This window comes from Corapipo altera, unplaced genomic scaffold (genome assembly GCF_003945725.1).
Source record: "Corapipo altera isolate COAL_440 unplaced genomic scaffold, ASM394572v1 22b, whole genome shotgun sequence".
Classification (NCBI taxonomy): Eukaryota; Metazoa; Chordata; class Aves; order Passeriformes; family Pipridae; genus Corapipo; species Corapipo altera.
The window spans coordinates 21,679,719-21,691,705 of NW_020884876.1; positions in this window are offsets into that span (position 1 = coordinate 21,679,719).

Consider the following 11,987-nt stretch of genomic DNA (forward strand, 5'->3'; position numbering starts at 1 on the left):
CGAAAAAGTGCATTAGAAATTTTTTTTAGGGAAAGTTTATGCTGAGGCCACCACTGTTCTTCACAGTACAGCCTCTGATCCCTGCTGCCTCTTGGACATCAGCGACCATTCTGCCAGGAGTACTATAATGTCTACTGTCTGGCTTGGTGCTATGTTTTCATCCTCACTTATCTGCAGTCCCACTGGTTGGATGTTGATCTCCCTGCAGACAAAGATTCTTCCAGAGCTTCTGTAGTGAAGGAAAGCTTATCATATTTCTTAGTAAGTCACACTCCTCCCTACTGCAGCTGTCAGCCTTTGACTGCCTTTTCACACACTGAGCAACTCAGTGCACTGGAACTGCCTCTGGGTCCCTGGCACTCTCTATGTGGGGAAGCACCCCTGAGGCAATAGCCTCAGCAACTAGGGGAAGAACAGGGACTCAGAAGCCCTCACTGAGATTTCTTAGGATGCATTCACCTGTGCAACTTCGGTAACCTCAAAGAAACCTATTCCCCTTCATAGCAAACACTCATAGTAAAGGCAATGCCACAATCACATCACAACCTCTAGCTCTTCTTATGATGAACTTTTTGAGGCTTTGTCTGCTCTGCACACTGGTCTCCGTGAGTCTGTGAATGTAGCTGACCTGCTGTGAACTCTGAGTGAGTGATGTATCTCCTTTGTCTTACTGAAATCAGGATTATTTCCTAACATTCATAACTGTGTGGTAGCTTCATAAGGATCTAATCACAAGAACAAGCTCAAGGATCTATATCACCAAAAGAGATCACCATAACTTAGCAACTTTCTTTTCAAGATCACTGTCTGAGTGAAGTTTCCCACCCTCAAAGCCCTCAGAACATGGCTGACCTGCTGATGGTGTCTTCTCCCAGTAGCAATACTCTCAGAAAATGCCAGCATAAACCCCAGCATGACTTAAGTGAGAGGCAAAAAAACCACGTGTCAAAAAATTTTGCAAAAATGCGAGTTTAAGGGCATATTTCTGCACAATAACTGTTTCACGAGGCAACTTGTAGTCCATTTGTAATATATGTACAGACAAAATATCTCACAATAAATAAAGAGAGGTTGCCTTGCATGACTGTTATTTGGGGGTCACTAAAGAGAGTCAGAACTTCATGCAAAAATCTGTAATTAATGGGTTTTTGGGAAAAAGAACTACTTGCAGCAGAAGGAAGATTAAATGCTGTAGCTTTGCTCAGAGCCAGGACAGGCTGAGCCCACTGGCCTTGCTGAAACAAAGTGCTGAAACAAGACTGCAAAATGTAGACACAGCTGGAGTGAGTGGGACTAAACTCTCTCTAGATGGGTATCTGTGCTCTAACCAAAGCCAATAGTAGGTACTGGGGAAAGGGTAATAGATGCTGCAGTGAAACTTCTTAACATTTCTTCTTTTTCTGAAGTTCAAAGACTTCCTGAGCCTAGGCTCCAGGTTGGATAGTGAGAACAGTATTTCAAAGGCAGCAGAGTAAGGCCCTCTACCACAGGGATCACATGCAGCCAAGTCACACAGAGTGCTTATACTGGTCTTGTTGCCCAGAGGAATGTATCCCATTCATCCTGCAATTTTATTTTCATGTCCCTGGCCTTCACTAATGCCTCCTTAGACTGCTGTTATGGCTGGGGCAGTGAGCCCCCTCTCCAGGGATGTCAGCTGCTCCTGCTCTCAGGACTTCCCCATCTCAGCTACCTGCCTGAGAGCACGAAGGCAAAACTGAAGCCTGCCAGAGTGCAGGCTTTGTTACAACCACACGATAAAAACAGGTTTTGGCTGTTTAATTCCAGATTGAAAAGGCCATCGCTGTGTAGCACACAGACACCTTCCTGTGTCTGTTCAAACAAGTCAAACATTTTTGATGTATTGGCACTGTGTATACAGGTCTTAGCCAGAGCAGGTATTGCGTTTTCTCTCCCACCTGGCAGAAAGTTGGCATGAACACCCACCATCAACCTAAAATGGGGCACCATGTACTATCCAATACAACAGAAACACAACTGTGTGTCTGCATCTGCTCCAGACCAAGCCTTCAGGGTTATTCCCAACACAAAATTTCTCCTTGTGGGGACTCAGAAGGGACAGAAATAAGATCCAGTGGATGTCCAGAGTTCTCACCTGTTTGCTACCTGCCACTTCCTATCAGTGGCAACTCAGCTAACTTCCTTTAATAAGTATGTGGTTAAAGACTTCAGGGAAAAAAACCCCAACAACTAACCTCTTCCCCCCCCCTCTTTATGTGCATCTAATAGATGTAACTGACTTCAGTATCAGATTCGCTCAGATTGCTGACTGCACAGTTTAATCCTGAACCTTTTCAAACTCTAGAGTTCATCTAAATATTAAAAGGCTTGGAAAAAACAGAGGTTCTTTAAACCTCTGTTAATGGAAACTTTTCTCCTAACTGGAAAGAGGTCAGTGTGGTTTTATATAGGATAATGGATTTACTGACGAATGGAACATTTCTAACTCTCTGATGGGTTTTATCTACTTTATATTCCAGATGTTAATATAAGTAAATTCTCTAAACTCTCAGACAATTTGCCCAGTATGACCGTGCAGCTTATGATGGTCACTGTAGCTCTTACATGGATTTTTGAAGTAAAGCTGTTAAATTCTGTAATTTCCTTAGATCCTTCAAGCATATTAAGAAATACATGATATGGCTTTTCCAACACTGGATACAAAGTGAACTGGAAGAAATTGGAATTCAAACCATGAAAATATATTAAAGTATACTGAATAAAAATGAAATGAAACAATTAATTTGGTTCCTTTTTCTTCTATGTATAATGACAAAAGGACATTGAAGATCACCTAGCATTAGCAATATCTGTTCTCCAATAGTTGATATGTATCATGCAATCTCATTTAAGGGTCAAAGCAAAATATACATGGTCTCATATACACGGGCTTAGAAAGGGAGAAACAAAACAGTCATGGAGAAGTTCTATTAAAAAAGGTCACCTGGAGCAGTACTAGGCATTGCAAGGTTGTTTTCTGTAGTACCTTTTCTAATGCATTTATCAGTCTAATTTTTTTTTTAACATTTCAATTGAATTCTGCCATTTCCTTAGATGTTATTTCACAGTATAAAAAAATTTGACAAGAGGTTCTTCCCTGGATATCAAATCTAAATTTTCCCTTTTTTGTTTAATTCTATTTTTAGGTTAGGTTAATTTACCATCCTTGATGAGAGCCTGATTTTCTGCACAGCCTGTTTGCATGATCAATATTTACCTCTAACCCCATTAGGATTAGCAAGCTTTCAAAACAGAACCTTAATTTTGCTTACTTCAATTGCTCTGATCTTTCTTAATTTATGACCTTTCTTCTTGCCTATCACCTGATAAGTGAGTTTTATATTTTTATCTTGCCATAAGCCTTTTATAAGCATTTACTCCACGGCATATAAGCTCAGAGCAGGCAAAAAAGTACTTTGAAAATGTATAGACAGTCCAAATTCACAGCAGTGTATTTATTTATTTGTTTATTACTTCAGGATGATGGAAGTGTGGGTCCAGTTTGCTGCTTGCTGCCACTCACAAAGGTCTTGTGCTTCCAGCAGTTCTCTACAGGAATAGAGCCTTTTCTTTCTGCAGTGTCAAATAGCAATGGTTCATATGTAAGCTGAAATAAGTCTGATGGGTTACTAATATGAGGCTTTGTCTTTACAGTGCCATGCCAGTTTTACAGGTCCCTCCCAGCCTCTCCCTTCCTCGTCCATCCTGTTGGCCCACTGCCCTCCCACAGCTGCAGGTGCATAGAGGACCCTGATGTGGGTCTGGAGAGAAACATATGGGACAAGTATGACAAAGAGTTCATGATCATTCCTAGCCCAGTCTCACAAACAGTTTTTGTGCCACTAAGCCAGGATGGTGCTTTGAGTCATAGGAACAGAAAAAACAGCTTGAAGCATGAGAAAGAGAAGGAAGAGGAAACTCCTTAATAAAGCACTGATGCTGAATACTTTATACTGTGGATCTGTGACCTCATGCCCAACATTTAATTATGCTTCCTCTCCTCCACTGAAAATCTCTTTGTGTTTACATGAAAAAAATGCCTTTTTTTGTTGTTTTGTTTTTTTTTTTTTGAGGACAAGAATATTCAGACAATGGGCACTTTAAGAAGTATGGGCTAATAATGTAAAATTTGTTAGGCTAAAATAAAACCCAAACTTTCCTTAATATGCTGTCATTTGTCCAAGTGCAAGTAAGGGCAGATCAGAATAGTATGTTGCTGTTTGGGGGGCTTGTGTGTGCATGTGTTTTAAGCTATCTACATTTCAGTATGACTGAACTAGGCCCTTCCTAAGGGCCAAATTATAACACTTAGTTCTTGGACAAGAAGAAATGATTACAGATCAAGTCTTTAATAATTTAAACTACAGAGAGTAATAAAATCTGAGATTTCTCTTTTGGATTCAAAAAACAACACAAAGCAATGCAACAGAGACCTGATGCGATGACAGGCTATACTTTAACTAAATGGCAAGACTTAATTAACTCTGCCCCAGCCTGGGTTCAGAATAAACTAAAGCCTACTATATGATTAACTCCCCTGTGCTTTAGTAAGAAAAAGGGAGATTGCAAATGGAAGCATCTGGTGTCTCTCAGAACTTAATTAAAGAAATGCAAAGTAGCTACTATTGCTACTACAATTTCTCCTTGGGGCAACAAAAGACAAACATAGTAAGTGGTAAAGGAGAAACTGACATACGAAGGAACCGTCCCCAAACAAATCCCAAATAACTGAGTTTTTCGTGGCTGTCAAGCCTTCTGTTCCTTATCTCCTGAGCAAATTGGCTTAAATATTACCTACTAAGATACTGAGAATACTGAATGAGTTCTGCTTTGAAATTACTATGTTTTTTTAACTTTGCTCTTCCTTCCACACCAGTGTTGGAGAGCAACCATAAACGATTATTATGAACCTACTTTAAAACAGAAGCTGTTGAGTCTTTAAAGCTGCTCAGGGATCATGATTTGGCTTCAATGAAGGTTGTAGTTAGACTCAATAGAAAGATTTATCCTGCCTAGTTGACTTATTGTCTAATTATGGAAAGCTGGTGTAGTTAATTAAAAACTATCTGAAGTTTTTAGCTTTTAAAATATCTTAGGATTTTTTCCCTTATCAGATTATTTTTGTACTTCAGGGAGACATCCAAACAGAAAGAAGCAAATTTATTGCTACCAAAGAATTGTAAGTCTGTTCCAGTGCTGAACGTCTGTTTTGCTTGTTAAGAAAAAGGAAAGAAAATGACTAATTCCAGGGGGAAAAACAATGGAAAAGGAAGTTACTGAAAACCTTCTCTTAAAGCTATTTCATGTTTTTATTTATGTCCTCATTCCCGCATAATAGTACTCTAGTGAAGCTATTATATTTATTTTTAATGGAATTTCCACTCTGGACAGTTGTCCTGGAACATTCATAGTAGGACAGCTTAATCCAGTCAATCTCATGGAGACCAGCCTGTCAGACCTGCTCTGCTGATCTAACAGGTGCTAAAATAGCCATTCAATTTAGACAAACTGAGGGCAGTGATTTTGAGAGACGCTCATTAAATTAGGACAGTCAAAAAAGAGGCAAGCTGTTGAACGCATGCCTGTTTTGAGCCCAAAGTTTTGTTTAAAGTGTATGATGACCCTCTTGGACACATCCTGTAGCCTTTCTTTCTAAGTGCAGTTCCAGTACGACCGGAGATCCAGCTGCCAGGAAGAACCGTGCTGCTCATGCTCGATGTGGCTGTGGCAACAGCAATCAGAGGGGTGGTTGGCAACACCACTGTATTTTGGGGCTTGAAGGAAATGTTTGATGCATGTTTGTTAGAAAAGAGAACTGACAACTAAAAAGCTAGGTGCATCACACAAGTCTGATGTGACATTACAGTGCCTTTGACACTGCAACTCACAATTTGTACAGTCCTACTTTACCTGCAGTACTACACATGAAACCTCAACCTCATTGTATGATCAAGCGAAAGAATAATGAGAACTTGTGTTGCTCCAAAGCAGCAAAGCCTGATTGTGTAAAGCAAAAAATCCTTTATTTTGGAAGAATTTTTGTAGAGAGAAAATGTGAAAAATTTTAAGAAATGGTTATGCTGAAATGTTCCTAAATGTATTACCTAATAAAGCTTCTGATCTTTACATTTGGAAATGCAAGCTCTCTGAAATGAAACTAAACCCCATTCAAATTCAAATTATTTGTGTAATTCAATGCCTTTCCCACTTATTTCCTTCATTTTGAATTTCTTATCAAGTTATATGGTCCTTAGTTTTTCAAATAGAATTCCCTGTCCTTCCTGTCTGATTGGCTTCTTCTGTCTTGACATCAGCTGAGAGGTTTTGTGACTTGATGAACTTTATAGAGAGGTGCTTCTGCAAACCACAGTATAAAATTGTGAGGTTGTCTGCTAAAAAGCTGCACTGAATTTTGACTATGGTCTTCATTTTTTTTATGCAATTATTTAGTGATGGCTATGGTATACATGTGAGCACATTCTTATTCCTGGCCTTTTTTTTTTCACTTTGGAACAATCATAAAACTCTCAGCCATTTAACTTCTTTTCTTTTTCATGGCTCAGAGATTGGTGTTTTGCAGTTAATCAGACCCCTGTTCTGGAACCAAGTTCTTTATCATATCAGAAGCAGAGGCTGAAAAATGAAAAAAAAAAAAAAGTTACTGTCCTAGTTTTGGTTACCATAGCAACAATGATAAACTATAGTCTTATTCTCAGTTTTGGAGTACCTTTCCTGTAGTACTTTTTGGAATTAATTTGGTAAAGGTAAGAAATTTCCCTGTCTAATTTCTTTTGTAAAGCTTTCCAATATTAATTCTGGGTTGAGGGAGAAGTAGAAGTAGAAGTGGAACTAACAGGAAAGGAGGTAGGAAGGGAGGTAGAGATGACAGCAAAGAGAAGGTTAGGAATTTTTCCTTTGCCGAAAGGTTTGACATTAGAAGATGTTACTCTGAGATGTAAAATGAAGATCTGTGCAGAGGCCCTCAAACACTTCCAATGTGGTTGAATAATTAGAATAATACAACTACATCTTGAGGTTCTAAGGCATAGCAGACAGAGCAAATTTTAAAAGAAGAAGCTTATCTCTGTAGGCAAGACAGAAGTGTCAGTTTTCATTTCAGTATTTGTCTTTAACAACTCAACTAAAACTCATAATGAGAACACTAGCAACATGTTTCAGATCCAAAATAGCAACAGCATGATTCCAGGATGCTGTTATGTTTCTGGGAATTGCTTATTACTGGAGAAGATTGTTTCTACAATTGTAAACTAATTGGACCTATCATTTCCAGTTAAGTGTCTTCTTCCAGCAGTGGTATGGGGTCAGGCAGATTCCTACTGCATGGTGTAGATTAGCACACAATTGCACTTCCTAGAAAAGTTGATTTAAGCAAATGCCCTGGAAACAGTTTTCCTTAGCAGAAACAAATTGGTCATAGCAAATGGGACTTCTAAGCCAATTCTGTGCATTGACAGTCTTTTATTGTTTCTAAGAAAGAGAACTAGATACCTCATATACTGTTTTCTTGTAAGTGCTCTTAAAATCATTACTTGTCCTTTTCCCAGCTCACTTACAAGCTGTTGAAATGAAAACAGAACAACACTAGACAGGGTTCAGGAAATGTTCAATAGTTGTACATATATTGCATTAAGGAGACAGGAACTTCCTTTATTTTAACGAGAAGAAATGTATACTGAGGCACTTTCAGCAGTCCCTAAGAAGCCTGGAAAGTAAATGGAGTAGCAAAACACAAATGGTTCTAGATGACCCTTGATGGAAAATATAAGGCCAAAATATGAACTGGCTAGTCAGGAAATGAAAGCTCTTCTCTAGTTCTATGTCACCAATACAGTATTCCTTCATTAGCAACTGAGACAGTGTCAGAGACCTGTCCTAACACAAAAGCCTTGGCAGTTCCTCTCTATGATCTCCCTGTGTTGCTTCTGGGAAAGTTCTTACTCTCAGAGAGCTGCTACAGAAAGCAAGGAAAGGACTGAAAGGGTCTGGAGGTAAGGCCTGAAGTTGTACAGGATTGTATTGATTGGGGGTACTGGGGTGCACTGGCTGCTGCCACATGAGGTGTATATCTTCCACTGGGGAAAGAGTTTCAGCTTCTGTCAGTATATTGCATGTCACATACACCTAACATTTCTACATTAAGTAAACATACTCATATGTAAATCATGCAAACTGCAGAATAGAACATTTTTAAAAAACATTCAGCTAAGGTTGTTCTGCAGATGACTTGTAAAAGGACAGTTTCCAAACTCCACCTGTGCTGCCCCACCACAGATAATTTTTATTCTTATTTACACTGTACAAATGTCTTTACAGTATACCAGTGTCTGCAGCCTAACTTCCAGCTGGTATGGTGGAAAAGGCACCTCAGGCAATGTGTGCGTTGGATTAAAACTGCATGAAAAAAAGTTTACAAATTCTGTAGTTGGGTGTTTTCCATCAGTGCAGGAAACTATTGCAGAATGAATTGTACTGCCTGTTTGGCTTATTCATCATCCAAAACTCTGAGTTTGTGCCACTCAGTGACTGTCACATTTTCCACTTCCCTTCTCTATTGAATTAGATACAATTCGCTCACCATCACTCATATAGCTCTTCTAACAACCTGAGAGAATAAAAATATTCTGACCTGCACACTGCAAAGAGATTCTATTTCCCTAATGCTTCCACCTAGTTGAGGCTAAGTCACTTTTCTTTTAACGCAATGACAGAAATCCCATTTTTTTTATTAAGATCAAAATGACCTCTCCAGAAAAGATATAGGTAGATTACATTTACAGAAACAGACAGATCCTTGCTCAATAATACCTTACACCTCATATAATCATAACCTGAAGTTTATTTTTGCCTTCAGGTGATTTTTTAAACCTAGAAGCCCAATGACCAAGTGCCACCTTGTGGACAAAATGACTTTTTTATTCTGTCCTCACCTGTGTACTAAAATTTCTCCTTCCATCAAGACCTGAGTTACAGAAGCCTCTAGGGAAGAGACCTAGATCAATTAATTTTAAATTTATATCTATAGGTCTAGCTCTATATATAGATATGTTGGTTTTAAAAAAAATTTAGACATAGTCAATGTGCACATCTCTTGCTCCTTGCCAACATAATTCCTGCCATCACAAAGAGGGCTGACAATTGTAGCAGGAGCAGCTTCTGTGGCAGGCATATAGAATGCCAAGAACTAAAAGCCATTTAGTGCGAGCAGCTGGAAACTCATTTTCCTGAGGAGGAATCCTTTTCTCCAACTAGCTGTTGTCACTGTTACCTGCAGAAGTAGTTTTTACTGGTAGTGTTTCCCTCTAAGCTCCTGGAAGAGCCCAATTTTTTGCCAAGTCATATATTCCTGCAAGGATCCATGGTATGGGGTTTGGACGAAATGGGAAAATATGGAACTCCTGAACGATTGACCTGTTCAAGCTAAATACAATAATGGGCTTTATTTTGTGATCTTACCCAGGTACAGGAATTACAAAAATGAATGGGAAATAGATGCCTGAAGACTTAATGTATGTGAATGTGTTCAACTGAGCAAGATAAATTATTCACCACCAAGCCCATGAATGTTTGGGCCACAAGAGTTTGCAGGAAGATGCAAGAGACTCTTCATGGGACATTTTTAATACAATCTACCACAAGAATGTTTCTTTCTAATAATAACAACTGATAGATATCTCAAATGTCATGGCTGAAGTCCTTCACTAAAGCTCATCTTGAAAGTAATTCTATCTCAAACTGTAACTATGTTAAAATGGAGGTCCTCTTGACAGTAAGACGGCACTCAACCACTAGTAGTGCTCAACATGAATATTATTGTCCTTGAACACAGAAATTTCTCTCCTCTTTACTATGTCTGGCAGCACTGTTACTGTGTGGACATATAATATATGCAAAATAGTTTCTAAAAATAGACGAAAATAATATTATAACGTACACAACTACTATATACCCATCCATAGTGGAGTTGCACAACTCATTTAGATCTTAGCCACTAGGTGGTAGTATAAGATCAGGTCATGTAAAAATATCTGTTAGTTTTGTATTAATTTTGTAGCAAACTTTGAAACACGTGCCAGTACCATAAGAAATACTGTAGAACATTTTCCTGTTTCCTTATCAAATCAGCAAGATGCTGAACAAAAATATGTCTCACAAGATTCACTTACCAGTGGTTCACATGCATTTTTTGAAGCTGATGAACCACAAAGACAAAAGGTACATATAACTTACCCATCTTTTTCCTTCACCTTATCTGTTTGTGATTAGCAAAGTTCATTAAATACAGTTCAGTCATTGTTGAATCTTATTTAGAATAAAAAAACCCTACAATATGATCAAATTCTTCACAGTCTGCCATCAATCTTACACTGATGCTGAATTAGGTGAACTAGCTATAGGATAAGTTCCTATTTTCACAGAATCACAGAATGGCTGAGGTTGAAAGACATCTCTGGAGGTCATCCAGTCCATGCCCCTTGCTCAAGCAGGGCCACTTAGAGCTGGCTGCCCAGGATCATGTCCATCTGGATTCTGAGTATCTTCAAGGATGGAAACTTCACAACCTCTCTGGACAACCTGTGCCAGTGTTTGACCACCCGCAGAGTAAAAAAGGAATTCATTGGTTTTAGATTTTCTGGTTTTTATTCTGTCCCCAGTGCCTCTTGTTCTGTCAGTAAGCATGGCTGAAGAGAGCCTGGCTCCCTCTCTACTCCCTCTCGTTAGATGTTTATACGCCTTGATACAATTTAGTTTAATTTTTGCTAGTGTTTAAGATGAATATGGAAATTTCAATTTGGGTCTCACGTGACAAATTGATTTTATAGGTTTAGAACCATAAAAAGGAAGATTCCGTGACTACAGAGTAAAATACTGAGTAAGTTTTGGGAAGCTCCCAGCTGTAATAAAATAAGTCAGCCTGGTTCACCACATCTGCTGTGTTTGTTTGACTTCAGCAGCGCATATGATAATGTGGTTGATTGCCTTCACTGATTGCTAAAAATGCCAAAATGAATTTGGGTAAGTAACAAAAAGACCAGGTATGTAGCATTTTGGCTCTTTTTCACAAAAATGAAACAATCAGATCGTTCTGCAGTACTACCTGGGAGACCTGAATTCATGTTTTTTTGAGATCTTCATCTAATATTCTTTCGTTTTACCAGATACCTATAGTTCCTTCTAAAATAGCTGGGGCTATTGTTTATTGTAGCACTGTACTGGAATCTCTCTCTTGGGTTTATTTTTTGTTGATAGAGGAACACAAGGAGACAATCAGGAAAAATGCCTTCTTTAGATTTTCATAATTTAAGACTATTTTCTCTGCTGAGAAGAGGAATGCAGTACATTATTAGGAAAACTAAAAAGTTTTTTTCAATTTATCCTTGTTTTGCTAAGAAAAGACTAAGTTTCCCTTACAGCATATTTTTTAAGAAGATTTTTTTTTAACTGGTTTCCAACATCCTTATTAATGGACATTTTGTACAGTGCTGTGTGGATTCAGAATATTGTAAAATGAATTTTAAACCAAAACTGGACATAAGCCATAAAGTCCAAAGTGAAACAGTAAGGTGTTTTAATCTCAGGGTTTGTTTTAGCCTATTATACAGAGAGGAGCCAAAAGCTACATAAGATTGTAGGCTCACCCTTTTTGAAGAATATATTCTATAAATATTCTCATTTAGTTGGAATTCTGCCCTTTAAATGCAAACAAATTCATGAAAGTTAATGCTGTTTAATTCTGAAGTCTATATATTGGAATGCATAAACTAGTGAGTATGAAAACTGTAATCATACTCCCACTAAACCTACCTTAGTTTTACAAAACCTTTCCCAGAGATACTGATTTCTACTAGCTTATTTTCAACCTAAATTTGAACTATCCTTGATGAATGTTTGCCAAACCAACCAGTGTTATGTCCATTTTTTATTTTTGCACAGTAATTTTGAATTGT